Raw genomic sequence first — 24,856 nt, 5'->3', positions numbered from 1 at the left:
TTAAAGTATAACTTTTTAATGTACATAAACAAAGTGCATATAAATTTAACCATTCAAAACGAATACGATCTGAACAGCATAATAGAATATTTCACCATATCAAAGAAAAATAAATAACAATCTGCAAAACTGCAGCATCCCACAAATTGAAATAAATGTAAAAAAGAAGGATGCTATTACACGTGCATTTAAAGTATAACTTTTTTTAATGTATATAAATAAAGTGCATATAAATGTAACAATTCAAAATGAATACAATCTGAACAACATAATAAGTTGGCTCTGCCCTCCCTCACGCATCTTAGGTTCATTGGTTGACACTGCATGTCTGATTGACAGGAACAACAGGTGAGGCTGTTAGTCTGAACAGACAGTCAGAACGAATGTGTGCGCTTGAGCATTAGGCCTATATTATTTTATTTCTTTTTTTCGTTCTTTGAATTCGTTAATTCTATTAATTTAAATCTTTTGATTATTCATATCTTGTTTTTTTTAAATATTTTATAAATAGATTTGGCTCTTCTGATACAGTGCATCTGGAAAGTATTCACAGCGCTTCACTTTTTCCACATTTTGTTATGTTACAGCCTTATTCCAAAAATGGATTAAATTCATTATTTTCCTCAATTCTACAAACAATACCTCATAATGACAACGTGAAAGAAGTTTGTTTGAAATCTTTGCAAATTTATTAAAAATAAAAAAATAAAAAAAAATCACATGTACATAAGTATTCACAGCCTTTGCCATGACACTCAAAATTGAGCTCAGGTGCATCCTGTTTCCACTGATCATCCTTGAGGTGTTTCTACAACTTGATTGGAGGCCACCTGTGGTAAATTCAGTTGATTGGACATGATTTGGAAAGGCACACACCTGTCTATATAAGGTCCCACAGTTAACAGTGCATGTCAGAGCACAAACCAAGCCATGAAGTCCAAGGAATTGTCTGTAGACCTCCAAGACAGGATTGTATCGAGGCACAGATCTGGGGAAGGGTACAGAAAAATGTCTGCAGCATTGAAGGTCCCAATGAGCACAGTGGCCTCCATCATCCGTAAATGGAAGAAGTTTGGAACCACCAGGACTCTTCCTAGAGCTGGCAGCCTGGCCAAACTGAGCGATCGGGGGAGAAGGGCCTTAGTCAGGGAGGTGACCAAGAACCCGATGGTCACTCTGTCAGAGCTCCAGCATTTCTCTGTGGAGAGAGGAGAACCTTCCAGAAGAACAACCATCTCTGCAGCACTCCACCAATCAGGCCTGTATGGTAGAGTGGCCAGACGGAAGCCACTCCTCAGTAAAAGGCATATGACAGCCTGCCTGGAGGCACCTGAAGGACTCTCAGACCATGAGAAACAAAGATTGAACTCTTTGGCCTGAATGGCAAGTGTCATGTCTGGAGGAAACCAGGCACCGCTCATCACCTGGCCAATACCATCCCTACAGTGAAGCATGGTGGTGGCAGCATCATGCTGAGGGGATGTTTTTCAGCAGCAGGAACTGGGAGACTAGTCAGGATCGAAGGAAAGATGAATGCAGCAATGTACAGAGACATCCTTGATGAAAACCTGCTCCAGAGCGCTCTGGACCTCAAACTGGGGCAAAGGTTCATTTTCCAACAGGACAATGACCCTAAGCACACAGCCAAGATAACAAAGGAGTGGCTCTGGGACAACTCTGTGAATGTCCTTGAGTGGCCCAGCCAGAGCCCAGACTTGAACCCGATTGAACATCTCTGGAGAGATCTGAAAATTGCTGTGCACCGACGCTCCCCATCCAACCTGATGGAGCTTGAGAGCTCCTGCAAAGAAGAATGGGAGAAACTGCCCAAAAATATGTGTGCCAAGCTTGTAGCATCATACTCAAAAAGACTTGAGGCTGTAATTGGTGCCAAAGGTGCTTCAACAAAGTATTGAGCAAAGGCTGTGAATACTTATGTACATGTGATTTTTTTAATTTTTAAAAAAAATTTTTTTTAATACATTTGCAAAGATTTCAAACAAACTTCTTTCACGTTGTCATTATGGGGTATTGTTTGTAGAATTTTGAGGAAAATAATGAATTTAATCCATTTTGGAATAAGGCTGTAACATAACAAAATGTGGAAAAAGTGAAGCGCTGTGAATACTTTCCAGATGCATTGTATGTGAGCCGGCTGCCAACGTTCACCTACAAGAGCCGGCTCTTAGAGCCGACTCGTTCGCGAACGACCCATCACTAATTTCCATCCACAGAACTGCTGCTCACTGGATGTGTTTTGTTTTTGCCACCATTCGGAGTAAATTCTAGGGACTGTTGTGTGTGAAAATCCCAGGAGATCAGCAGTTACATAAATACCAGTATTTCTGTAACTGCTGATCTCCTGGGATTTTCATGCACAACAGTCCCTAGAATTTACTCCAAATGGTGCCAAAAACAAAAAACATCCCATGAGTGGCAGTTCTGCGGACGGAAACGCCTTGTTGATGAGAGAGGTCAATAGAGAATGTCCAGACTGGTTCGAACTGACAAAGTCTACGGTAACTCAGATAATCGCTCTGTACAATTGTGGTGAGAAGAATGGCATCTCAGAATGCTATTCTGAGATGTGGGTTGGCACTGTTTTGGTGGCACGAGGGGGACCTGCACAATATTAGGCAGGTGGCTTTAATGTTGTGGCTGATCAGTGTGTGTGTATATATATATATATATATACACACACACACATACACACACACACACACACAAACACAAACACACACACACACACACATACACATACATACATACACTCACTGAGTACTTTATTAGGAACACTATGGTCCTAATAAAGTTCCCGATGTAGTCTTCTGCTGTTGTAGCCCATCCGTCACAAGGTTCGATGTTCAAACTGAAGCTCCTGACCCGTATCTGAATTATTTTAATGCATTGACGCAAAGGGTGTTGTGGGGTGCTTAAGGCAAAAAAAGGTTGGGAAGCACAGATTTAAGAGACTGCTTCCTTTTTATGTCTATGTATACAATACCTCCCCTTTCAGGCGATGACCTCAGACTAAGAGAAGGAATTAGTTAAAAACTAAAAATAGGAAGTAAGTAAAAAGCAAGTGTATGGTGCTTGTGAGATAACATAAGTGGTACACCCTGGGTGAGCCTGACAGATTCCTCCTCAGCCAGGGCAATTAGGAATTTTTTAGAGCAGGAGTCCTTGGCTGCGTGCTGCTGCGGCCCAGCACTGTACCAGGCAAAGGTTTCCACCAAACTGTTCTTGCATAACCACCGATGATAACGCTAGTACATTATTCAAACCAGTCATCCTAGACGCCCGACATGATTTTCCCCAGCTTAACTGCCCGCACATGCAGTACGTCGTCTCACACAGATAGAGAGGTTAGCTGACGGGGAATACAGGTGTAAAAAAAAAAAAAAAAAAAAAAAAAAAAAAAAAGAACAGAAGATTAAGCCATATTGGTCTTTGTGCAAGGATATTGATGTGCATATATATGCAGCACATTTTTAACAGCTAATGATCCAGCCTAGAATGGCATCGTGCTTCAAGGGCTGCTCTTGAGGTAGGTCACCTGGGGTTAAGATTAAAGAAGTTCTTAAAACCTACTTAATTTTTTAATCTAGTGTTTCCTCTTTAGCCTGTTTGATTCCTGTCAATATTGCTGCCAGTGGCTTTTGAATCTTTATTATTGTTACTTTTTGAACATTGGTTTCACAGATTTTGTTTTACAAGGACTATGAACATATAAGCAATCTAAACTGCCACGAATGTGAATCTGAAATGATTAAATACACTAAATTAGTTGCCATCTGTGGTGCACAAGATGATATCAAGTATGAATTTTAAGCTTTGTATTGTTATTACTGGGACATTTTAACTAACGTGAAATAAAATAAATAGCATTTAATTAAAAATAATAATAATTTTTCATTCTACTGCTTATGGAAATTGATGTAGTAGTTCTGTACCTTGAAGTGTAAATACAATACATCTCCTCTGATAATGATGCTCTTACATTTAGTCTTGCACCAGCTTCTGCTTTCCTTTTAAACAGTTTTAATTTAGTTTTTCAGTACATTTAGTTTTTGTTTTTATTTTAGTATTTATATTATGGAATATTGGAGAATGGGGAAAACAGGCATTTGTGTAATGTAGGTCGTATTGCTGGACTCCCCAATGTGCAATTTGTATATACTTTTATTGCGGGTGGCCTCCAAGTAGGATTTCGCTTAGGACTCCCACATGCTTAGAAACTGCCCTTCTGAAAGTACAGCTATGCAATCAACTCGATAAACTGCGCTGGGTAGGGGAGGAGGCTATTGTCATATGGTAGTTATATTATGTTACGTACGGTAGTCAAAGAAAGAAAAGCCTCCATCTCCATGTAGTTCATTCCATTATCTACAGCAGGAGTGCTCACACTTCTGTGGAATGAGATCTACTTTTTCATGTTATTGCAGAAAGATCTACCTTGTAAAATATACAGGCCTATACATTGTCACAATACCAAAATTTCAGTAGTTGTTAGTGAAATTTGACAATTCTTGAGCTTATCACAACAAATAATAACACTAACTTTGTTATGTAAGAATTGTACTCAAATAAGTATTCAAGACTACTAAACAAGTCAAGTCATTTTTATTTGTATAGCGCTTTTCACAGCACACATCGTTTCAAAGCAGCTTTACAGAAAATCATGCATTAACAGAAAATGATACTGGAATATCTATTGGGTCTTAGAGTCATCATTGTGTAGTTTGATAAAATACGATTGTGAACTGTGTTTAAAAATAAGTAATTAAATAATAATTGTATTTAATGTAAACAGTCAGTAATACAATAATAATACAGCAATGAATATATATAAAGTAATAGAACAAAACATAAAAAATAAAATAAATTGTTTAAATGTTTTTTAACAGCAGTATCAAGTATTCAAGTAAACGTTCAGAATGAAATGCTAAATAAAACTACTTCTGGTCTTCACTGTATAATACATTAATACTTACTTTTTTAAAGCTAATAAAGTTATCCAGCCAAGAGTGGTGAGTGGTTTTCTTGATAAGGTTGTTTGAAATGAACAAGACACAGACAGCAGCAGGTCTATTAGCTTACATTAACACTTACAAGTCTGATGCTTTAATAGAAATCACCTTTTCCCCCACTGTTTACGTTCCTTCTAGACATCACTCTGAGGTTCGACGTGTCCGCCTCAAGGTTCGACGTGTTGTGCGTTCTGAGATACTATTCTGCTCACTACAATTGTACAGAGTGGTTATCTGAGTTACCGTAGCCTTTCTGTCAGCTCGAACCAGTCTGGCCAATCTCCGTTGACCTCTCTCATCAACAAGCCGTTGATCAAGAACTGCCACTCACTGGATGTTTTTTGTTTTTGGCACCATCCTGAGTAAACTGTAGAGAATGTTTTGCATGTAAATCCCAGGAGATCAGCAGTTACAGAAATACTCAGACCACCCCGTCTGGCACCAACAATCATGCCACGGTCAAAATCACTGAGATAAAAAAAAATTTCCCCATTCTGATGGTTCATGTGAACATTTACTGAGGCTCTTTACCCGTATCTGCATGATTTTATGCATTGCAATGCTGCCACATGATTGGCTGATTAGATAATCACCTGAATAGGTGTACAGGTGCTCCTAATAAAGTTCTCAGTGAGTGTATGTGTTAATGGCACTAATCAAATTTGGCCTTTGTATCTTTTCTTTCATTGTACCACCAGTCAGCTACAAATCGTTGCATGTTTTTGTTTGTAATACCATAGTCTCTGCAGTCTTAGCACTACCATGGCCATACCACTATTATTAGATCTGGTTTAGATACTTTATAATGTGATGTTTGCACTTTGCTCTGATCTTTGTCGTGTAGAAAGGGATGAGAGAATCTATGAGATCCATGATGTCATAGCAGCAGTTGGGCATGTCACTTGCATTGTCTGCATACTCTTTGTCCCATTGCAAGTCAGTACTGCAAAGCCACTCTTCAAAAAGATCTAGCAAGGTAATTATTATAGAATCAAGTTATTAAGGATGACATTCGAAAGATACAACACTACGTATGTTGTCATACTGTATATGCTCTAATATCTGCAACTCTATTTACTGGTTGGATTAAGGCAGTGTATAAGTTGTTTCCTATGGCACTGCTGTCTGAAAGCTTGAACACTTTTCAGCCTCAGATCATACCAGTGCAACATTGTCCTCCGACACGGCTCTTTAGAGAGCCTGAAAGCACTGCTGAAACTATGTCAACAGTAAACAAGTTGGCAAGGTTGTCCGACACAAATTTACTGTGTTGTCTGAACATTGAGAATTAGACTGGATTGTGTACCACCTCTATATTACTATGCCATTAACAGTACAGTCGACCCATGGTATTAATAAACCAGTAACTCCATTGAGGCTTGTTGGGATCATACTGCATGGTTTAGGGATTGGATTGCTCCCTTATATTTTTGAACAGAGACCTTTTATGGATCAGGTTTTATGTCTAAATTTTTGATAAGGCTTGAGTTTCTCTCTCTTTTGCTTGTGGTTGTAGAGACTTGTTTTATTGACAGACTGGCCTGCTGGGCTGTATTTATGTAGCAATAAAAGTACCCAGCCCACTGATAATGCGGTACTGATGTATAGCTCTCCCGTAGAGACAGTATTTGGAGAATGGTGTCAAATGGTGCTTAAGCATTGGACTTTGATTCCTCACCATTCACAGAAACTGTTTATATAATGTGGAGTGGGCTGACATAGATGAAGTTTACCATTTTGAAAATATACTTGAGAACAGCATGAGAAGCACTTTGCATTTTTGCTTCTTGTTTTCTGTGTTAATGAATATACTAGCCTATTGCTAATGTTTGTTTTATTATTTTAATTGTAAATTTCTTTTTGGTCAATTATTACATCAGCAACTGCAAAATCGAAACAATATGCACCTTACTGTGAATTCAGAGCTCTGCTTTTGTAGCATGCAACACAAATCTATCACAGAATTGAGATTTTAGTACACTGTACTAATTCAACTTCATTGTTCATTTCCACTCCATCATGTGCATCTTTCAATTGCTGATAATATTTCTTTGTGGATTTAGTACAAGTTCAGAGACATTCATACTAATTAGCTGCTCACCCATTTCCTCTATGTTAGATAATGCCCACGAATGATAATGCCCACTAATGTCTGTACAGTAAATCACTTTTAATTGGAGCCATAACATCCCTGCTCTTTTGAACTACAGTATATTAATAGCAAGTGATAAAGAGGGCTGGTTGAGCTGTTTACATTTCCCTCACATTAAATGACTCACAGGTCATTTTTATCTGGTATTGTTGTTAAAACCTAAGGTGTGCTTAAGCTATGCAATTTATTAGGACACTTTAATCAATGTATAAATTAAGTTGCTCTTAGTGTAATGTCACACAAAAACACTGACCTGTCAGTGGCTTGTTAATCAGATTCTTTAAAACAGTCATTACATCTTACTGTACTTAGTCTACAGGTTTGAATGAGGCTTATTTCAGTGACATAATTTAATTGAGTGAAATCAAAGTCTTTCTAGCAAGTCAGTCCATTGGCGGACATTTTTGGAACGCTCTCAGGAGGATATTTACAGTCATGCCAGTGCAGCTCCTATCTATTTGAATGGAGAAAGACCAAAATCTCAAAAACGGTTGGTCAATATGATCAAAGAACATATTTCAAATCAGCAATAAAATCTGACAATACTGGAATCATAAATTGTGATTCTTTATCTCATATTATGCTAAAAAATGAAATTTTCCGGTATGTATAGCTAATGCGCGTTTTAGAGTTGATTGACAGGTTATGTCTATATCTAAAAGGTGATTGTCTCTTTTAACTGTAAAGCAGGACATCCTTTCTACATCCTTTGACCACTGGGCATTCCAATTTCTCCCATTCATTTGAATAGAAGTGGCCCATCTCTGCTAAATAATCTCTGGTGAAATCTTATGGTAACATCTGTCTATAATGAGAATCCATGTGTCAGGAGTTGTTTCTCACTGATATCAACCAGAGGAAAGCAGCATCACCTCTTGGGATTTCCTACCACTGTCGCTGAGAACCTGATTAAAGGAATCATCTTTCGTGATGTCATACTGTTTCTGTTCACAAGGTGCCAGTCAGTAAAATTGTAAGGGATGCTTCTCACATTGACACATCTGCCCATCTGTCTTTTTTCTGTCTTTCCATCTGTCTGTCTGTCTGTCTGTCTCTGTGTCTTTCTTTCCATCTGTCCGTCCATCTTTCTGTCTGTCTTTCTTTCTGTCTATTGGTCTGTTTTTCTGTCTGTTACGTCTGTATTTCTGTCTGTCTGTCTGTCTTTTTTTCTTTCTTTGTTTGTTTGCTTTCTGGCCTAGGTGAGATAAGACATGACAAGAATTTAGTAGTTTTAAGTAGTTTTGTCTCATGATATAGTTTTTATAGCATGCAAGAAGATTTGGGTTCAAATACCAACCTAACATATCATTTGTGTGGATAAATAAAGCCAAATTGCAACTTGACAGCCAATGATTATTATGCATTTTAGTTGTATGTAAGAGAGCAACTTTGACATTTGGATAACTCCTTGAGTGTTCCACGGGAAAAACATAGTATGAGTTTCAGTGACATGGGGGATGGTGGATGATGACAGATCTGTACACTCGATTTAACTCGATTTTTAAATTTTTCTGAAAAGCTGTCCTTGCCTTTGAAGAGTAGTGAAGTGTAAATATTTATCACTTTCATTTGGAAACTGTCCCAGATAACTGATAATGATATTCTCTTATGTATGCACAAAAGGTCTTGTACTCCAAGCAAATTCCATTGAATATTAACATTGTGTTCAACAGCTTTCATATTTCTGTGATCCTGTTCTCTGGCTTGGCTCGATAACACAAGACTGTGCCCTGTACATCATCCATGGTAACCCGTCCGTAGGGGCCCATGAATGAGTCTGTCTCCCCATGATCAGAGCTCCCTCTGGGCAGACAGTCTCACAAACAGATCTTGCATCATTATCAGCCCTTCTGTTGCACCTCCATCTGTGCCCACACAGATTTCACAAGCTCCTATCCCACTGTACTGAGACAAAGCATGAACGAACATTTAAAATGACATTGACATAAACTTTATATGAACCCTGAAAATCTATTGATCCCCCCGTTATTATATTCCACGTATGCTGAATCATAGGGCTCTGATGTTGTCCACAAACTTATCAATAATATAATGAAGAGTAAACACTCTCCTAAAATGATTGTGCCGGCAGGTGTGTAACAGTAGGAGATGTTGTAATGGCTGCTCATAGCATCATCTCCTCAAAAGCATACATAGCTTAACAATACTGTTTGTGCCTAAAAGCTGAGCGAGCAGAGCTGGCTTTTAGCAGAAACAATGAGAGAAGAGACCTGTTGGACAACAGTCAGTCTCGTTTTCCAAACAAACTCCTTTGCTCTTGTTGTTCCCTCATTATGTTAGTTGACATAAAACAGGCCGGGCACAGGTGTGTTTGATGGTCTGTTGAAGATCATACTGGGGAAGAGAGACTTTTTGTTGGATGTGCGTGCTGAGTCAATAAAGCAATATGGAAAAGGTTTGCTTTGAATCTAAATAGAATCATTCTTTATCAGACCATGGCTAAAGTCACTTGCTAAGGCACAATATGATGTGGTGTATTTACCAGTACATCCAGACAGTTTAATGGTTTTGTGGGTTGAATAGTAGTTTTGGGTCCATTGAAATACATGAGATAAAAATGACTGACATACAGCTATTATAATCAAACTGTTTGTTGTGGTCTTGTATTTTTAAATCTTAAGACAAGTTCTGCATTTTTCAGGCTTTTTCTAATCATTGTCCATTCATTTTCAGCTTTACATAGTTCTGGTTGAACAAACGTAAAAATGTTTTCATCTTTATGTCCATACAACACTAAAAAAAAACGAGTTTGCACAAGGTTTTGCACACAGTTTTCCTAAGTAAATTTCTAGTCAAATCTACTTAAATTTATAACATAATATTGATTAAACTGTGTGAGTAAATGTAACTTTTAATTTTTTTTTTAAATTCAGTAACTTTTACTTATGTTATACATGGTACTTAAACAAACGTAAACAAATTTAAATAAACATCTTATTAGAACGTCACATTTTGAATTTTCCTAACAAAATATATGTTTGATCTTATACTACATGACATACAGAAGCCTCCCACAAACTTAATGCATGCAGTGTAGTTTATGAGACAACATCACACTGCATTACTTGCAATAGAAACTAGATCTAGACCTGCACGCAGAGTAAGTTTGGGGCAGCAAAAATAGAAATAAACCTTGTGTAAACTGTCATATAAACATTTAGCTGTATGCTAAGCTAAAATGCTATTTCTAGTCATTTTACATGCACCTGTTACCAGACACAATCATACATCTATCTATAGATAGATAGATAGATATTTTATCAAGAAAATCCACAATAGATAATATTTTTTTTTTCTCTAGTAAGACCTTTGATATTAGGGCAAAAATCTTATTCTTGATGATAAATTATATATTGTTTTTCTGTAAAAATGTCTAAAGATCTTTAAAACTAGATCAATTAGCTTTATCTTGTTTTAGAAACAACACTGCATAAGATATTTAGGTTTAATGTATTTTAACATGTATATTTTGTCTTACTGTACTGGCAGAGTTTTTATAGTCAAAACATGTGAAAAAATCTACCAGTGCTGAAGAAGTAATCCAAAGTATTTAGATTACATTACTGACCTTGAGTAATCTAAAGGAATATGTTACAAATTACATTTTACAGCATGTATTCTGTAATTTGTCGTGGAATACATTTCAAAAGTAACCCTCCCAACCCTGCAGATAATTGTTTTGATCATGAACAAGTAATTTTGAGTAGAAAATGAATTTAAGACTGCACAAAACAATAAAACAGTGTAAATAAACTTGCAAACAGTGAATCCATGCAAGCTCATTAATTATTCAATCCCAGTGCATGCTGGGAACACAGCTTCGAAAATCTATTTATTTTATTCATCAGGGAAATTTACTCAAATTAGCAAAAAAATATTACAAAATTTCTACTTTCGGATTAATACATGATGACATGTATAATAAAAAATACAAATGTAAAATAAAAAAACAATAATAATAATATTAACTTAAAAGGTAGAGCATACATTTTTACATGTTTGAATGTAGAGTTTACTTAATATTTTCAAGTTCACACTTCAACTTATTCAAAGTAGAAAGTTCTTGATCTTTTCTGCTATAATTACTTCACCACTACATGATTTTTTCAGTGAACTTGTCACAATAATTTCTGTCATTTCTACTCAATTTTGTGAGTTTTCAGAATTTTAACAAAATTTTCTTCATCAGTAAATGGGTCAATGATGTGACTATATGTGTGTGTGTATATATATATATATATATATATATATATATATATATATATATATATATATATATATATATATATATATCTCTCTCTGGGGGTTAAAGTCAAAAATATCTCAGTGGTGTAACCGTTCAAAGACAGTATAAATAAGTATAAAGCTAACAGTATAAAAGATGAAAATCTTGAAAAAAGAAATATGGGCATAAGTAGTTTGGAATCATCTTTTATTATTATTATTATTATTATTTTTTAAATGAGTAGTGAAACAATTTGGTTTTAAAATATAAATATTTTATGAACTTTTGTCAACTTAATCAATGTAAGGTGGTGTAACTACCATGCAGGAAACCATTTTGATGTGACGAGAAATCCATAAAACAGAGAGGATCCCTTAAGACCCTCATGAATATGTGTGAAGTTTTAAAAATATATGATATTTTAAAAATGTTATGAAAAGGTCAAATGGAGTAACTCTAAGAAAACTTGATATCAGTGACTCAAAAATGTATGATATAAAAATGTTTTAAAAAAATTACCTTGAAAAATATGTTTGAAAACATTATTGAAATTATTAATTAAGTTGATACATGTGTTTTAACCTAGGTTTTTAAAAGATTTCTGATTTTTATCAGTGTCATTTGTTAGCTAGCATGTTGTGGGGAAAAGGTGCATCATTAATTGGCAGGACTGACTCCTTTCCCCTCTCCAATGGCAACTTCTCCTTGGGGAAACCTAGAAAGACTCAGTGACACACACACACACACACACTACATCCACTATCCCTGGAGGCCAATTACCCATTGAGTATAATACGTGGCAAGTCAGAGCAAGGCTGTGGTTGCTAATTCATTTATGTCCCCTTTCATACCTTCATCCCCTGGTGAAGTTGCCACAGGTATAGAAGCTTTTAAAGATCCAAGAAGGATATGAATATTATACGCTCAAATGTAAGATCTCTGACATTTTACACATGAACATTTAAGAAATTACAAAATTCAGATCTTTGATGTGATTTGAGGTAATTGTGAGATAATGGGATGTACGTTAACAAATTATGGTGTTTTATTGTAGCAGCTCATTTATAACTTACTATGTCAAATGTAAGAAGTAAAAATAGATGTCCCAGCTCTAGATAACAAGAGCCTTTGCCTTGACCCATCTGTACTAAGCCCTCATTTCCTTCCAAGACTACACACAACTCTGTAATTATCCAGGAGTCAACCGAACCGAAAAACAAAAGCAAATGGAGAGAGAGAGACACAAAGAGAGAAAAAAAGCATACAACAGGTGTTGAAGTTCATGGAGTTTGTAAAGAATGTTCTAAGAGTGCTGCATTGCACTTTTTCATATCAACATTATTTGTGCAGTTCACAAGGATTGCTGTAGGGATAGTTTACCCAAAAATGAAAATTATGTAATTATTTACTCAACCTTATGTTGTTCCAATGTGACTCTATCTTCTATGGAACACAAGGAAAAAGTTTGAAGACATTTCAAACAAATTTTCTTTTTTCCTATACAATGAAAGTGAATGGTGACTTAGGCTAACATTCTGTCTGACATCTCCTTTTGTGTTCTACTGAAGAAAATCATATAGATTTGGAACAACACGAAGGTGAGTTAATGATGGCAGAATTTTTGGGTGAACTACCCCTTTTAGTTGTATTTTTAGCCTTTTTCCTTCATAGAGAGGACAGGAAACTTGACCTTGGAGCTTCGGCTCTGGCATCTTATTATATTGTTGTGGAAAATTTTGCAGCCAATGCAGTACTAATACTTTATTGAAATTGCACTAATTCAATTACATATTCTCTGAATTTCTTTGGGGTTTTACATCATTTGGAACCATTTTGATTGTGATAACAGAGACCTTTAAAAACATTGAACATATGATGTCTGTCACACTAATATATGAGATCAAGATAGATGAGGCTTTAGAAGTCTTGAAGCTAAATGTTGCTAATGCACCATTAGTGTGACAGAAGAATATGTATTGTATGCTGCCCCATAAATGTGTGCTGTCACAGTCTGATTATTATGCAAAGTAATCTTGAATTGTCTTATCCAAGCTATATTAAGAGATTGAGTAAAGACTGAAGTTAAACACAGTGCATGGACTTTGTAGAATCAGTTGATTTTCATCAACAAGAGGTGACTCATCCCAACTAGCATCCTGGGTCCTAAAGGCAAACCAATATGAAAAACAGCATGTCACTATACATTTACATTGTTTATATTCATCTGCTGTCTAGCCAGTGCAGGACATGCTTAAGTAAATAGGTGTACGAACTTCTGCCACATACATTTTCCTGTTTGCCATTGCCATGTCTATTAAGTGATTGATTGACATGTACTAGAACAAGAATGAAAGTTAATGCAGATAAACATATTGCTGTGATTGTTGTCTTGTTGAGGGACTGCATCTGCAGTCTGAGGCACAGATCTTTTGGGAAGGGAGCTGATGTCTGTCCCCTCCACTAGCCTTGCGTGACAGCCATGGCTGATATGTATCTCTACCCAAATGAGTTTTGGTTGTGCCTGGCTGGTTCACTCTTAAACCTAATTTGGAATGCAAATGAAAGAATGCTAAACAAAGCAAACCTTTTAGACTGGACAATTTCCTTGCAGTCACACGGGGGGCCTAGCCAACTGGACAGCCGGGGGACAGAAGCACTAAGCATGGGGGCCACTTAATGGATATGGCTTTTTGTCCCCATTTACCTAAGTACAACACTTCTCTACACTGCTGATCAAGTAATACTGTGTGTCAGCCCTCATCAGAGGGGAGATCATGTAAGGGTGAACAACTAACAAGTAGTTACCTTTATGTTGATCTGTTTTTTTTATGAATTACAGGTAAAAGTGCAATGTTTCGTTCATTACATCTTAAAAAGATATGAACAGCCCTCTACACTGTGAGTAAATCACTTGCATATGTGACTACATTTCGTGGTATGCAACTAAAATATATCTATTATTAGCCACTGGGTAGTAAATATTCCGATTTTACTAGCCAGAGATTGAGTTGTATTGTGGCGAGGGAGAATTTAAGCACCACAATCCTTTTACTGAATAAGAAACTGGCTAATAAGAAGCTGGATTCAGTCTCATCTTTACTGCATGCGGTGTCTCGTGAGCATGCACACTGAAGGAAATTTAGCTTATTTGGCTGCAATGAGTCCTGAGGTGTCGTGGATTGAGGTGTCTCCATCGCTTTACTTGAGCCACAATAGTTACATTTACATTGCATTTAACAACGTCAGCTCTGATTCTGGTTAAACTTTTTCACAGACTTGTTTTCACAACATTATTCGTTTACAGTATCTACAGACCATGATGCATCTCTTGGAAGGTAAAAGTTTTACAAAGCTCGAGAGCTTGTAGATTTGAATTTAAGAACTTGTACAATAAAAGCAAGTCAGTACACATCATTCAGGTAATGTCGTGATCTCTGACTGAGCGGCTGGGTTAAGTCTGTGTTGTGTGTGTGTGTGCATGGTGCTGTCAGATACACATGCTTTTGTTTTGCTGTGCACGGTGTTGGCATGCACGTGTCACAAATTACTGATTACCGCGGCCTGGCAGCTGCCATTGCTCACACCTGGGTCTCGTTATGTATCCCCTATTTAGTCTCTCCCTAGTACTTCTCTGCCACGTGGGCGGCTCTACTCTCTGTCTGCACCGGAGTGGACAAATACATCCAGGAGTCGCTCACGGCTGGCCTCATCTGCCCTTCCTCGCTCCTAGCCGGCCCGGGGTTCTTCTTCATGAGGAAGAAGGATGTATCCTTGCGCCCCTGCATCGACTATCAGGGGCTGAATGACATCATGGTTAAGAACTGTTACTCTCTGCTGTTGATGTCCTCAGCCTTCGAGTTGTTGCAGGGGGCAATTGTCTTCATGAAGTTGGACTTCCGCAATGCCTACAATTTGGTGAGGATAAGGGAGGGGGATGAGTGTAAGACAGCATTCAATATGCCTACAGGGCACTTTGAATATTTGGTTATGTCATTCGGCCTTATTAACACTCCCGCCGTCTTCCAAACACGCATCAATAACGTTCTCTGCAATTTGGTTAACCGTTTCATGTTTTTGTACCTAGATGACATTCTGATCTTCTCTAGAACTCTCCAGGAACACATTGAGCACATCAGGCAAATGTTGCAGCGCTTATTGGAGAACAGACTTTTTGTTAAGGTGGAGAAGTGCAACTTCCACACGCAGTCAGTTCCGTTCCTGGGGTTCATCGTGTCTTCTGAGGGCATGCGCATGGATCCAGCCAAGGTGAGGACTGTCACCAGTTGGCCCATCCCAGATACCTGCAAGGCCCTGCAGAGGTTTCTGGGGTTTGCCAACTTCTACCGGCGCTTCATTCGAAATTACAGCCAGATAGCCGCCCCTCTCACAATGCTGACCTACACCAAATCCAAAATCACCTGGAATAGCCAGGCACAAAAGCCATTGAGGCATTAAAATCTCTATTTTCTTCTGCGCCCCTGTTGATAACCCCTGACCCAGCGTGTCAGTTTGTGGTGGAGGTCGATGCGTCTGGTGTGGACATGGGGGCGGTCCTCTCCTAGCACTCGATCCAGGATGGCAGGATGTATCTCTGTGTGTTTTATTCAGGCTGGCGCTGGAGGAGTGATGTCACTGGTTGGAGGGGGCGGCTATGCCCTTTGTGGTTTGGACCGACCATAAGAACCTGGAATATATCAGGACTGCCAAACAGCTGAATTCCAGGCATGCTCGCTGGGTGCTCTTCTTCGGTTGGTTTAACTTCATCATTTCCTACCGACTGGGCTCCAACAATGTCAAACCTGACATGGTCTCATGCATCCATGAATGTTCAGACACACAGCTCCCCTGACACTATTGTTCCCCCCCAGCGAATTATCGCTGCAGTGTCTTGGGAGGTGGAGGCGAGGGTGCGGTGGGTGCTACGGGGAGTGACGGCCCTGGAGGGCATTCCAGCGGGTCTACTCTTTGTTTCCATGTCGGTCTGACCTGCAGTCCTGCAGTGGGGGCATTCTTCCAGGATTTCTTGTCATCTGGGGGAGAGGCGCACTCTGGCTGTCATTCGGCAATGGTTCTGGTGGCCAGAAAATAGTTTGTCTTGGCCTGTACAGTCTGTGCTAGAGGTAAGTCTTCCAGTCGTCCCCCGGCTGGGTTATTACAACCCTTGCCTTCAAGACCCTGGTTGCACATCGCCCTCGACTTTGTCACAGGACTTCCCCAGTCCCGTGGCAACACTGATTCTCGAGGGCAGCCCATTTTATCCTGCTCCCAAAGCTCCCTTCAGTGCACAAGATGGCGGCCACTGTCATGGACCATGTTTTCCAGATTCACAGTATTTTAGTGGAGGTGGTCTCCGACAGGGGCCCCCAGTTCGTGTCTTGGTTCTGGAGGAAGATTTGTCGGCAGCTGGAGGCTTCTATTAGTCTATCATCTGGGTTCCATCTCCAGACCAATGGCCAGACTGAGCAGGCCAACCAAAGTTTGAAGGCGATGCTCCGTTGTGTGGCCTCTTAGAGCCCCTCATCCTGGAGCAAGTGGCTCTCATGGTTTGGGTATGCTTTTAACTCCCAACCAGCATCATCTGCAGGCCTCTCTCCATTTCACTGCTGCCTCGGTTACCAACCTCCATTGTTTCCTGACCAAGAACCCGAGTTGGTGGTACCCTCGGCTCATGCCTTCGGCCAGCGATGTCGACGAATGTGGAGGCTGGTGAGGTGGGCTATGTTGAAGGCAGGGAGAAGAATTAAAACCACGGCGGACCGACGCCGGACTGCTGCTCCTTGCTATGTGGTGGCCTGGAAGGTTAGGATTCCCATCAGGGTTAGTTCCCGCAAACTTGTGCCCAGGTTTATTGAGCTGTTTCCCATAGTGAGGGTGCTCAGCCCGGTGTCTGTCCATCTGAAATTGCCTCATGCAATGAGACGCCTTCACCGTATCATTCATGTCTCCAAGATTAAGCCCGTCCGCCAGTCTCCTCTTCAGACCGTCACTGTTCCCAACCCCCCACCTCCGCACCTCATTGATGATACACCGGCATACATGGTTAGGAGGTTGTTGGACATTAGGCGACTGGGCTGGGGGGATCAGTATTTGGTGGACTGGGAGGTATATGGTCCGGATAAGAGATGTTGGGTCCCGGCTCGTTACATACTGGATCACTCCCTCATTGATGCTTTTCATCAGCGTCAAGAGTCAGTCCTCCCCAAAGCGTCTGGAGATGCCACTTGAGGGGGGGTAATATCGGGATCTTGGCTGAGGTAAGTCTGTGTTGTCCATGTGTGTGTATGGCGCTGTCAGTTACATGTGCTTTTGTTTTGGTGTGTGTGGTGTGGTGCGCACGTGTCACGGATTACTGATTACCACGAACGGGCTGCTGTCATTGCTCACACCTGGGTCTCGTTATGTTTCCCCTACTTAGTTTCTCTCATTTCGTTCTGTCTTGGTTGGATTGTCATGTGTGTGTCACATCAAAACCGCCATGGTTTAGTTGTATTAAATGCTATTTCCCGAGTGTTGGATTCTGTCTGCCTGCTCCTTGTGCTAGTCCCTGCCTGTTTCAAGGATTTGTTATACCATCTGTGTGCCTGTTCAGATTGCTTGTCATCCTGTGTGTTATCAGCCGCCAGCGCAGTTCTGAGGAATTCCCAGTTTAATCCTCCCTCTCTCTCTGCTAGCCCGGCGTGTGTGCCTCTGATTGCCTCCTCCAGAGCCCGTGGATCCCGTGGTCCCGTGAAGCCGTATCCGACTCGCTGTATCTTCACTCATAGAAGGATGCCCTTCACCGTGAGCCATCCGCCGAGTTCCTGTGATCATTCGCTCTTTGTGTGTCTGTCTGCCCATTTCCCCCACACTGTGGATGCAGTGTATTTTGAATAACTTCACCTAGTTTGCTTTCTCTGTCCTTCAATAAACCAGATTTTGAGTTCATCCAGCTTTTGGGTCCCGACTCGTGAATCCTGACAGGTTAAAGTTTCCTTTGGCTGGTTCTGTGTATTGGGTGTCCAAAGACGAGATCCACACAGTCCATTTTCATTTCATGTCTCTTTTAATATCCTTTCTGTTATTTACAGTCACTTGGTGATCAATAAGTAAAAAATAAACATTAATTCTTATCAAACGTTGCATGGATGAGGGAAAAACCACTGTGTAACTTCTCTCTTATTAATGTGCGCTCATTAAACCATAACAATTTGCTCACGTAGCTGCTGGTTCTCTTAAAGAGATAGTGCCAATTTAGTGCTTGTTAAAATATAAATAGCCGCTTTTCTGCTACCAGACCAGTGTGAGCCAAGGCTATCAAATGCTCAGCCGGGGCCAATAACCTCGGACCTCGAGCCACAAGCCCAAAATCTATATGCATTCATACCATCGGGCCAATAGCCCTGCAGTGTTGCCCTAAAACCCGCCATCAATACGCCACCCTGGTGTCAACCCCACACACCCTGCCCATATCATAAGTAAAAGGGAAGCTCAAGCTGAGGTATCAGACTCTGGAGACAAGCAGGCCATCAAAATGAATGCAGATTTGTACTGTGCCTGAAAGTTTTACAAAAAATTTCCTGAACCTGTACCATTGTGTGCTGGATACACAGCTTGGCAAGTTCGGCAACAATATACTTAATAACGTCTTTGTTTTGCAGACACCACTTTGATCTAACGTTGCACATTTTCATCAGCCCCAAAATTCAAAAGAGCCCTGATTTCGTCTACTGACCAGTACTGACAATTCTCCATTCTCCATTGATCTGTTGAGGTTAGCTGGTAGCTAGATATGAAAGATGGGAAATTAGTATCTTGATGCTGAAACCTCTGAACTTACTCAGTGAAACTCAGTGAAACCTTTGACATTAACCCCGCCTCTATCCCGGTTGGCCTTCTTTGGCCCAAGGGCAATCGAAGGGCCAAAGGCCATTGGCCGTTAGCTGTTGGCCCCAAGGAAAACCCGAGGAGGCACGGTGAAGCCCCGGAAGTGACAATGGGAACGCAACTGGCCCTGGCACGCACTAGGACACCCTCATTTTGTCTGATATTGGAAACGCGGCTGTTGTAAACTCAATTTAAATTGCACAAGTGCAAACAGTGTAAACAAACCTGTAACAAAATGTAGTAAGTGTAAACTTAGAACAATAAATATGAGCAAACTTTAGAAAACACTGTAAATATGAAATAATTTAACAAATATGCTTGTGTCGCCATCTATGCAAGGGTTTGGTAAAAAGAAAAAGTTTTTGCATAGTAGTTTAGATGTAGTAGGACTAATATAATTATTAAATAATTGTTATGTGTAATTCTATTTTCATTATTAGGTTCCAGCCTTGTGAATATTTTGTTAAAATATGAATGAAATTTTAAACAGTGACACAAGCTTGTATCATTATTAAAAATACAATTTCATGACATCATATTAATTGATAAAATGTGAAATTTGTACTTTTTAAAAAAGCTAATGTGATTTAAAATGATCAAAAGTGAAATATAAAATAAAATGTACAATCTTGCATGCTATATTGCGTGAAGTCTTATGCTGTATACATGAAAACGATATATATGTGAAGAAGCCCCGTTCTTGGTTTGCATAATATCATTTTCAGTTTTCAGTTGCTTTACGCTTACATGTCATCAAAATTAAAAACACAAATTTACTAAACAATGGTGATTCTTTCTCCAACTTGTCCACAGAGGGTTGTTATGAAATATAAATAACTAGTTTAATTAACGTTATAAGAACTGATTTCTTTGTGGTTTTTATGGGCATATATTGCATGTTTTATTTATTTATTTATTTATTTTTTTATTCTCCCTCTGTTTCTAGTTTCCTTTGTCAAATACAGTGGGGTCCAAAAGTCTGAGACCTCTAATAAAAATGCTTCTATTTTTAAGTTTTTATAATTTTATAAAAAATTTCTCCATTACAAAATATGTTATTAGCTTAATAATTTCAGGGAAGCATGTAATTAAAATAATAATAATAATAATAATTTCTTAATTTCTTACTATTTGGTATGTCCCCCTTTTGCTTTAATGGACTCCACAAGTTTGTGCAAAACCTGATGATTCATGTTATCCAGCATGATTTGAGAATCTTCCAAAGAGCATCTTGTGTGCTTCAAGGAAATCTAACCTTTTGTATAAAAGAGAAAACATGGTCAATGCTTAGTGACCTAAGACTTGTGCAGAATCTTAAATATTCCTTATTTTACTTAATAATGTTTGTTTTACGTTTTTCAAAAATCCAAAACTGTTTTGTAGTGATTTGTAGGGTCCCCACTGCATTTCGTGATTAGACACACTACAAATCTGTATTTCTCTTAGAAAAAATTGTTTTATCTTGGTCTGTTGATTAATGTGCCCTTGATGGCAGAAGTAAGCCAGGTCATTGTGGCTCACACCTTGGAGTATCGGGTTATCATGGGGAAAACCTCAGCCTTTTGTTCTGACATGATGCTCGCACACAATCAGTGATGGCTAAGGAGTCACCTGCCCATTAACCCCCCTTAACAACATCATTAAAATGTGCTCCTTTGTACCTCTGACATTTCCTATGACAGTAATGCTCTCAGTATACTTCACAATTACCCGAAAGACAACTGTGCTTATAGTCATGGAACTGATCTTGTAGGTAATGATAATTTATTTTTATATAAAGCAATGCATTTCCTATTTAATTTGCATTATTCAAAATAAAATGATCTAAATGAGCTGATCGAGTGTACTCTCCAAAGGATTCAAATTCATAAAACTTTTAGCAGTGCAAACTATTTTCCCCCCATTATCTCTATCAAAGTGAGCAGTCTGACATCCCAAAACACATTTCCTTAAAAGAAAATGGGTAACACTTTACAATAAGGTTGTATACATCAACATTAGTTAATTCAGTAGGTATTAGAAAAAAAAACAATGAGCAATGTTTATCACAGCATGTACTGTAAATACTAAATGTTAATGTTAATTTATTAACATACTATTGCACATTGTTAGTTCAAACTAGTTCATAATGCATTAATGTATGTTAAAGCTATAATTCAACAAAACTGAAAATTCATTCAACACAAAGATGTTAGTCTCAGTCACCATTCACTTTCATTGCATCTTTTTTCAATACAATGAAAGTGAATGGTGAATGAGGCCAACATTCTACCCAACATCTTCTTTTGTGTTCCACAGAAGCAAGAAAGTAATTTGGGTTTGAAATAAGATTTTTTTAATTTATTTTTTTATCATTTTTGGATGAACAATCCCTTTAATGTATTATTTTAATGTTAAAAAATGTATTAGTATATGTAGAAAATAACATGAACCATGCTAAATAAATGCTTGTTAATGTCAGCTATTGCTTAAACTGTATACAACCTTATTGTGATGTGTTACAAGAAAATGTTACATAATGTGATTTTTTTTTTTTTTTTTAATCTCGCAACAACTGAGAGCACATTTACCATTTAACATTTCTTCTCTTGACTTTCGTTGAAATCCGTCAGACCTAGGATCAGTATCAACTCAATCTGCATTGTTTAAGCTAATCCAGCAATTAAAGTTGGCCCCCGTATGCAGCCAGACCTGGCTGCCCGCAGTAGACAGGGATTAGTGCAGATGCCTCAAGGCCTGACTATACTCCTGCCAAGTGACAAACAACCACAACCCCCCTTTACCTGCTGCATTTACCTGTGTCCCCTCTGCTTATAATATCTAACTCACTGTTAGTCTCTTGTTTTATATGACTGAGGTTACAGTTCAGATGGGTGTGGGAATACGCAAATAAAACAGGGAAAGGGCATTTTCTCCTTGTCTTTACCACTGGTTGTACAGGTCTTATTTGCTTACATGTATTTTCTACCTCAAACCCCCTTCTCTGATACTGGCGTGTCTGTTTGAGAATGGACATGGGGGAATTAGTGGACTTCTGTTGAAATATGAAAAGAAGGTGCAATCACGCAAAGCCAGAGAGATGACATCATAAACATACACAAAGCAGGTTGGGCGGAGGCAGGTGGTTGCAGAGGGTTCTCCTGGGCAGGACTGACCTATCATAGAGTAAGAGACACACCTGCAAGCGCTAGGGGCTAAGGAGATTGGCTGCGGCATGAAAATTACACCTGTGGGGGTGGAGGGGGCCTGCTACATGTAAAGCAAACTCTTTACAAATTCTGCCTTTCTGCTCAAAGCGGTTAAACAGGTAGCATCACCTCAAGCTTCCGGCGAAGACCGTCGTCTTCATTATGACAAAGGCTCATCTGGTTTGTACTTGTACTTGTTACTTCTATGCCAGAGTGCCATATTGGGAATCCATTTCCCCAGCTTCAAGATGGTCTCCTTCTGTCTGCAATCCTGGCTTTCGGTTGCAAGAATTTTAAGGGCGTCGTTCTACTGAAGAGAGAAGAGAAGGACATGACGCAGCGTGGTGTCTCTCAAATCTGGTTTCTGACCATGGACCATTTCGATGAAGAAATGGGTAACTTTTTAAACTGAAATTAGTTATTTGTGTCTTTCTCTGTGTCATGGTTTGGTTGACTGTCATATTTGTTCGCTGTCGTTGTCCCCACCCTTAGTTTTGTTCCTGTTTGCTAACAGACTGTGGAATAGTTGTAATTTTAGCCACTCGGTGGTATTTGACTGTTACAAAGTAACATGCTCATAGGTGAGGTAGAATGTGAAGGGGAACATTTAAGTTGGTTGGGGCAATATTATAATCTGTATCAAATTTAAATCCATTTAAACATAAAGAAAAAGAGAACACAATAGACACAAACCGTCATTCCTTGACTGGATGGACCAGTTTGGGCAGGTAGAGGCAAACCGCCAGACATGTCAAAGGGGATAAAGAAAGGAGCTTAGCTTCTCTTCCCTCTCTTTTTCTGCTGAAAATACACCTTTAGAAGGACGCTTGGCTATATCTAATGGCTTTAAAAAGGCCTACAGCAAGATAATGTTGATAAAGAAAGGTGTTGTGTATTTTACATTAAAAAAAATAACCCGAAATATATCAATGCTTTAATTTTCCCAGTATCAAAAGTTTTGCTTTTAAAACTATCAAGATTAAAGTCGCAGCATTTTAGTTACATATTTAAGAAAGCTAATTTTCTTTTGATGTGAAGCATCTTAAGATTTGCGATAGCTCTCTTGTTGAGTACTTGATTGTGAGTCGCGAGGCTTGTCTTTACGTGTTTTTTGGCATGATTTCAGAGGAAATGAGACAATGATTATCGTTTTTTCGCCTTTGATGTGAAAAACAAACAAGAGCCGATTTGCTTATTCAGACTAAGCTCTCGTCTGGTCTTTTATTGTTCTTTTTTGATGGTGCAGATTATTACTAACTACAGCACTGGCGTGAGAGAGCCTTGATATTGTTTAGTAAGGAAGTTTGGTTTGTGTTGTTTAGTCGCTTCATTATTTGCTGATAAATGCATTTTAAAAGAGCTTGTCTACAGTGGAAAGAAAATGTCGGCCAGGCAGGACAATGGATGCACAGTGAGGTGGAGGGTTTTGATTGGTGGGGAGGAGGAAAATGAGTCTGTTTCATTCCCTCATCTGAATGAGTCATTTGTCACAGTTCTATAACCCAGCCAGAGCATTATGATAGTTAAGCTCTCCCTGGGACAATGTATAAAGGTAACAGATCTCCACGTTTGTAGGGTGACGAAGCCTCATGGCACTTTTGCTGTAGTGTTTGTGAGTACAGCAAGGGAAATGCCGTATTAATTACCGCGCACAGGTGAGAGGTCAGGGAAGTGCAGCACATTGAACTTGTGCACTTAAGGACAGACATTTTATTCGACACTCTGCCTTACTGCATACTTAGTGTGCTCATAGGACAACTTCCATTAACAGGTGTGCATAATGTTTGTCATTTTTGAAGATTTCAGAGGTAATTTCATTCTACAAACATGCATGTAGGATTGATACATTCATATATTAAATAATATATTTTTATAATAATTATTATATATACAGTATATATACCCCCCAAACTAGGTCCCGCGGGACAAAGTTGGCCCGTGATTACCTTTGATTTGGCCCGTCTTGCCATAGATGACAAGTGGGGAAGTAGAGAGTTGCCTATAAGTGATTTTTTTTTTAATATATTTTTAATTATTATTTTTTTTTTTTTATGTATATGCATACTTCAATGACCTTTAAATAAATGCTTCCTGAAAGTTCGCTCCATTGGCGATCCCAGGTGCCACCCCAAAATCTTCACTACGATTGGCCAGCTCCAAAGTCGGAGGTGTGCCTTCAATACCGCCAGACAGAACCTAGTTGGTTTAAAACGGAGTGGGAACTGAAGCAGTGTCAAGAAATGACAGGTAATAAGGTGGACTCGTGGAACAGTGCGTACAGTCCTCCGAAATGAAATATGGCTTGAACGCGCACTATACATCGTGCAGCATTTCCTATACGCGTGAACGCGACCACTGGAGCGCACCCGTGAAGCGG

At 39.0% G+C, this 24,856-nt stretch overlaps 1 protein-coding gene across 4 annotated transcripts in view; it reads left to right on the top strand.

The window, feature by feature from the left end:
- Positions 1-3,423: 3,423 nt before the first annotated feature.
- Positions 3,424-24,856, top strand: part of ttll10 (tubulin tyrosine ligase-like family, member 10) — a 53,936-nt gene continuing 32,503 nt past the window's right edge. For 3 of the 4 annotated variants that reach the window (XM_051662143.1, XM_051662141.1, XM_051662139.1), the window contains exon 1: positions 22,605-22,874. The gene's annotated coding sequence lies outside the window, so the exon portion shown is untranslated. Of the gene's footprint in view, positions 3,548-22,604; positions 22,875-24,856 lie in introns of those variants that run through there. The other variant, XM_051662140.1, reaches the window with a different exon arrangement.

Source organism: Myxocyprinus asiaticus, chromosome 29, assembly GCF_019703515.2.
Source record: "Myxocyprinus asiaticus isolate MX2 ecotype Aquarium Trade chromosome 29, UBuf_Myxa_2, whole genome shotgun sequence".
NCBI lineage: Eukaryota > Metazoa > Chordata > Actinopteri > Cypriniformes > Catostomidae > Myxocyprinus > Myxocyprinus asiaticus.
This window is presented reverse-complemented; position numbering and strand designations above follow the sequence as displayed.